Below are 6,604 nucleotides of genomic sequence, written 5' to 3'. Positions count from 1 at the left end.
GATTTCCAATTTTTTTTTTTTTTTTTTTAATTCTGAGGCTGTCGATTGTAAGAACGGTTCACGGTCCATAACAGACCTTTTGTTGTAATGGTGGTCAGGTATAGAAGGTAGATTTTCCAGGTTTTTTTTCCCCAAAATTCTGGCGCTATTAAAAATACAGTAAGCATGTTTCAAGAACCATGACAGACCTTTCATTGTAAAGGGTGGTCAGCTACAGAAGGTCGATTTCAATTTTTTTTTTTTTTTTTTTCAAAATTCTGAGGCTGTTGACGGTAGGTACGGTTCAGGATTCATAACAGACCTTTTGTAGTAAGGGTGGTGAGGTGTTGATGGGCTTGGTGTGGACCTCTGGGTTCTGGGCAACTAAAAGACCCTTTCCATCTTAGGTTATGAGGAATCGGAAGTAAAACGAGAGTAAATGTTCTTGACCACCCCAAATTGAAAAATGCATTAAGTGCAATTTAGAATAAGGGTTTAAGGATAAAGTAAAATTTAAGTGACATCAGTCTCATGGCCATAATTTACATTGATACCGAAAAAACCATCAAAAAATAGTTTAGATGTATTGATGTTTCCGTATCAGTAGCACTGACTATAGGCTACGTACTTAGTGAGCAAATATACCAATTTTCCCAATTAAATAATTAAATTGTTCTCTAATTAAGATAATGGATAATTACCTGCAGAAAAACCATAATTTTCAACATACCTGACTGACTTTTCGCTAAATCTTCGTTTTCCTCATTGTACCGATTGGCTATCAAAGGAAATACCCCAAAACGAGGGACTTAGGTTAAAAGTGAGGGAACCTGCTTTGGTTTAAACTATTTTTTTTTTCTCTCAATGTTACGGTTGCCTAACTAGGGTAATACCCTCAGATGTCAGAGAATGTTTAGATAAAAGTTTGAGTAGTAACGAAGGCATTTTATTTTTTATTTAAACCGTTGCACTATATTATATTTTATTCCATTAAGTAACCTTGGACTGTATTATATTTTATTGCATTAAATAACCTTGCGATGTTCTATATTTTATTACATTAAATAACCTTGCAATGTTTTATATTTTATTACATTAAATAACCTTGCAATGTATTATATTTTATTACACATTAAATAACCTTGCAATGTTTTATATTTTATTACATTAAATAACCTTGCAATGTATTATATTTTATTACATTAAATAACCTTGCAATGTATTATATTTTATTACATTAAATAACCTTGCAATGTATTATATTTTATTACACTAAACAACCTTGCAATGTATTATATTTTATTACACTAAATAACCTTGCAATTTATTGTATTAAGTAGCGGAAATGAACCTTGCTAAAAATTGACATTTTATTTTTAAAAAATGCATTTCAAAAGTCATTTATAAAGGAAATGACACGATGCTTATTATTTTGCTACAGTTAGCCAGTGTGCCTAGATTCTGAGTTATCGGACAATCAAGATCGTCTTCACTATCAGAAATAATAACGATAATTACTGTCAGTTACGCTGGACATTACTGAATGGTATTTAGGTATTTTTAATGTTTTGTACCACGACACCAGCAAGGTGTCACGAAGAGAGAAATTTACAACCAGCGCTGAAGTACATAATGTGCCAAATAACTCAGTTCTTTACTGCAATAAGTGTTTTTCATTGCCCCATATGTTTATAACTTTGAGGAATTATATAGTACAGTCTCTTTGCAATAGGGGACTTAATCATTTGTAATTATTATTTGTATCGAACCCATTTTCCTAAGAAATAGTGAATGTAGCATTAATGTATATTTTTTTTATTTTTACAGACAAGGTTTGGATTCCAATTGTTTCAATACATCCATTAAGGCAATTTGATACAACTCTCAGCCTTTCAATAGATCGGTCAAGTTATTAAGTTACTGAATAAACCGGTAAAAGAAAATCGTAATAGTTTTAACTAATGACGTCACAGCGTGTAACAAGGCGCTTCCCTACCCTCCCAAAGCGATAAATACAGATACAGCATTTGATAAGCTTAACCTAATTCCTTGACAGAAACTTAGATATGTCACTCAATAAAAGCGAAATTTGATACGTGGTCTATTCTTGCGAAAGTATTGTTTTGTGTTAGTGTTAATGGGCCTTTTATCTCTGGAGTAAACATTGTCGTCAGTAAATATTTAGGAACCTTTAAGTTAAGTATGTTAATACTTTTTTTTTTTTGTAGTAAATCAGTATTGCGAAATCAGTAAATAAATGACTTATACCCTTGAAAATTCAGATTGACGAAATTACCGAGTAAAACGAGTAGGAAAATTAAGCAGTAATTGATTTTTAATGTCTAGTTTTTAATGAATTGGTTTTGCGAAATCAGTAGATAATTACTTATTCCCTTGATTATTTATATTTGCGGAATTATCGAGTAAAAAAAAAGTTGAAAATTAACTAGTGATTAACGATTTTTATATTGTTTTTGTAGTAAAGCAGTATCGCGAAATAATTAAGTATATTTATTATAACCTTGAAAATTTATATTTGCGAACCATTGAAAGTAAAGTAGAATAACAAGCAATGTACGATTGTTGCAAAACGTATTAGACATTTGAATCATGTATACTTCGATCTTACGAGTTTATTGTAAGGGATAAATTTTTTTAGTACCTATAAATTTAACGAAAATGCGACATTTTTTATAAACTTGTAAATGTTTGAAGAAATAAGTTCAGCTGTTTAAATCGTTTGTGTGGAAACGAACAGGGTTGTACCAAATCGCCTTTATAGATGTATCGAAACTTTTGTTTGCACCAAAACGCTTCGAGGGCGAACCAGGAACCACTCTAACAAGAAATTAAGACAATTGACGTCGAGGGCGAATGTTATTCGACATTCATGATAAGGCAGGAATCGACAATTGAAACTGGTAAGTTTATTTTTATCCACGTAATTTCAGGAGGAACATGGGTGACATATCTTGCTGAGCTTATGAAGGGAATTTCAGAATTCATTTCAGAGTCAAGTTATTAACTTTCAATTGAGTTTTTGTATTTTCCGTTGCAGGTTCATTGCTACGTTACTTCTGGGGGAAAGGAAAGAAAATTAAAATGTAGATCTCTGTTGGGTACTATCTCAAAGGATTCCCTTCAGATAGCCAATCTTTCTGAAGGCACAGGGACCCCGAATGTAAAAAAATGAGTTCTCTTGGATCCTAGACCACTGGCCACAAATGGACTTTCAACAGCCAGCCCTACCCAGGCCAGGGACGGGCAAGTATGGATGTAACACCCTGAGCACTAAACTCACGAGGCACAAACTAACTTCCTGGGGAACACCACGCCTCTACCAGGAGCGTTACCAGGAGCCCTTTCCGCCCTAGGATGACAACAGCCACTGGTACGGATCTAGTGTGGATCTCACCACCCGTGGGTCGAACCCCTATGCAGGGTAACACCAGTGGAAGAAGCAGTGCATCCCTGTGCAATGCAGCAGTAAGACCCTTGTGTCCTTGGGGAAATTAGCAGAACTGGCAAGCCATTATTCTTCTAGTAAGCTGATGGCTTGGGAAATTAACTTGCCAGTTACTCACGCCATTTGCCCACACGTCCACGACTGGAGGTTTGCTAAGCTGCTTTATCCACGACTAAGGTGTGCCGAGCTACAAGTGCCTAGGCCTTGACAGATACCTCATAATACAGTAGTATGAAAGCAATAAGTGTGTCAGAAAGATCACAGGCAAAGAGACTATAATTGCACCTGAAACTGTCATATCGTTGATCAATTGCCACAGGAAAAAGTGCGAAGTTTAAGAAAAGAGTATGGAAGCGGTTTTAATTCTAGAATACGCTTTTTTAAGTCACCCAGTGAGAACCAGACTATCAGGAGGACAGACCTAAACACTTGAACCTCTTTCATACTAATGGAAACCTGTATTAAGTAACAATATAAAAAAATGAAAAATTGACAATGTTAACCAACTACCCACGTACCAAAGACAGAAATGAACTGGTGGTGTTGGAGTATTTTATCTCCTGGAGCAACTGGACAAAATAAAGCAAGAAATGTTAAAGAAATTTTTACGAATCCACCATTAATTAACTGCTTGTAAGTATATCGACGCAAAGGATCACAGAGGAGTAAGGATTATTGGAACCAGGCTGCAAGGAAGATATGCCCATTAGAAAAGTACTTTGAGCCACTAGACTATTCAGCAGGTAGCTGCAATAACCAAGGAGATGTGAAAACAAGGAGGTACTGAGGGAGTTACGACGCATGAGAAGTAGCTTTTCAAGAACTGCACGAAAACTGACGAACCATATGAGAGCTAACGGAACGGACTCCCATAAACAGAGTGGTGGAGAAACGGCTACTGGGTTAAGGTCTCAAAACCTGGATTATCACGGGTGAGTCTTGAGGTATTTAGCAATATGAAATTCTGTTGTAGTTTTTAAGACCATTCATTTAGGGTGCAACACTCTTCGATTCTTCTTCATTCTACGGATATGAATGCAAGAGTAGAGAATTAGGAAACTGAAATAAAAAATTAGTGGTAGTACTGAAACTATTCAAGAATTGAGTGGTGACACCTACAGTACAGCTTAAGTAAAGTTCATGGGATTTCTGAAAGAGCCAAAATGAGTAATGCCACACCGGTTGCTGTAATGAATAGCTATTTTGTTTATGAAGTGGCTAGGTATTCCCAGTTGTAGGTGCTTTTAGTGATTTTGCAAAGTTTTCCCCCACTTCAAGGGCCTCAGTTTCTGTACAAAATCACATCATTTCTGATGACACAATGTAATGAATTGCTGAAAATACATTTCCATTTGATTCGTGACAATTTACGAAAGTGGGGGAGGGGGATTCTGATCTTGTATAAGATGCAGAGAATGACTAAATTGAATCTCTCAGGAACTACCGCAGGAAAGTGCGTTTACACAGCTTGTTTAGCTATTCCAGTATGAAATGACAATCAACTCACAGGTCTGGGTACTTGTAAAAGCCACTTTGACTTCAAAGAACACAGATGGAAATATCCATTAACAATACATGTAATCTAGTAGACAGTACTACAGCTAGCCTTTTTAAGTGAGACTATTAAATATGATGGGGTCAAGCACGAACTTTGTCATAGCTAAGGGTGGCTTCAGGTATATAGTAAGTCACCTTGCAGCTGTTGTGTAGAATTCTGTAGAACTTCAAGAAGCCTATTCGATATTTTGAAAGTAGGTGAAGTTTCTGATAACTTATCTTGGGAACAATTTGCTCAAAAGCTTTGTTTTAAAGTTAAGGGTGGCTTCAGGTATATAGTAAGTCACCTTGCAGCTGTTTTGTAGAATTCTGTAGAACTTCAAGAAGCCTATTCGATGTTTTGAAAGTAGGTGTAAAGTTTCTGATAACTTGATATGTTGGGAACAATTTGCTCAAAAGCTTTGTTTTGAAATTTGCATCGTAGATAGATTTTTCATTACTTGAACACTTAGTGGTGATAAGATTAAATGCAATTTTAGGAATGTGACTTCGATAAAAGTGTACAGGCTCCTTCATTGAGAAAGACCCTTCGACCCCTAGCTTGCAACCCCCTTCGTTCTTTTTACTGTACCTCCGTTCATGTTCTCTGTTTTCCATCTTACTTTCCTCGGCCATCTCCTAATAATTGATTCATAGTGCAGCTGCAATGTTTTAATCCTGTTACACCTTTCCAACCTTTTACTGTCAATTTCCGTCTTCAGCGCTGAATAACCTCATAGGTCCCAGTGCTTGGCCTTTGATCGAAATTCTATATTCATTTCAAGATGTCACTGACATGTTTCACGTTCTTCCAGGTGATCTGCTTCAAATGAGTTTTTCGAAGGAAACAGTGGACGAATGTTTGTATAAATCATCCGAAGAAGTTGTTGTAGAACTTAACAAAGGTAAGTTTAACGAACATGGAGTGAGGTGCCCGTTAAAAATGTATTGTTTTGGGTTGGATAGAAACTATAGATTTTAGAGGTGTTCGTTTTACAGAATCTGAAATTAATTTCAACTTGTTTAAAATGGTGAATTGGAAAAAGATGAAGTTGAAATTTGTGGACTGTAGAGTGCTTGAATTATTTAAAACAAATCATGTGTGCTAAAAAATATTAACAGTTTTATGCGAAAATGTTGAGATTATCTTAATAAATGTTATAGCCAGGCCCAAGCAATAATAGTAACAATATAATAATTATAATTGCTAAAGATATGTGACTACATGTTGTAACTTTCCAATTGAAACTTCTACTGTACTTGAGAAGCCTCGGTCACTTTCAGTGAAATTTAAGCTGGCCTTGATAAAAGACTGTAGACATTTAATAAGGGTCTAAAAAACCACTGTCCTATATGTACCCCACTTCGCAAAATGGTGCCAAGGCACAGGATGCCTTGGGCCTAGTTATAACAAAATACCTTTTATCTCAATACCTTGCAAGCCAAAAGATCTCAGCGTGACGTGACGTCATTAACTTCCTCATATTTTCAGGAAAGTGTCTGCAACTTACACAAGAATAAATGGGACGAGTTTGCAGAGACTCAAGCTTTACCTTGGAATTCTCAGTCCTCTGCAATGAAAGGAGGAGGTTGAATTCAAGAGGAGTCTACAGTTTTATTTGC

At 35.8% G+C, this 6,604-nt stretch overlaps 1 long non-coding RNA gene across 1 annotated transcript in view; it reads left to right on the top strand.

Annotated features, from left to right (window-relative positions):
* LOC136852759 (uncharacterized) overlaps positions 1-2,724 on the top strand; it is a 3,345-nt gene extending 621 nt beyond the window's left edge. The window contains exon 2 of the long non-coding RNA XR_010857249.1: positions 1,807-2,724. This is a non-coding gene — a long non-coding RNA (uncharacterized lncRNA). The remainder of the gene's footprint in view (positions 1-1,806) is intronic.
* The last annotated feature ends 3,880 nt before the right edge of the window (positions 2,725-6,604 follow it).

The sequence above is a fragment of the Macrobrachium rosenbergii genome, chromosome 26 (genome assembly GCF_040412425.1).
Source record: "Macrobrachium rosenbergii isolate ZJJX-2024 chromosome 26, ASM4041242v1, whole genome shotgun sequence".
NCBI lineage: Eukaryota > Metazoa > Arthropoda > Malacostraca > Decapoda > Palaemonidae > Macrobrachium > Macrobrachium rosenbergii.
Note: the sequence above shows the minus strand (reverse complement) of the source record. Positions and strands in the feature narration are given on the sequence as shown.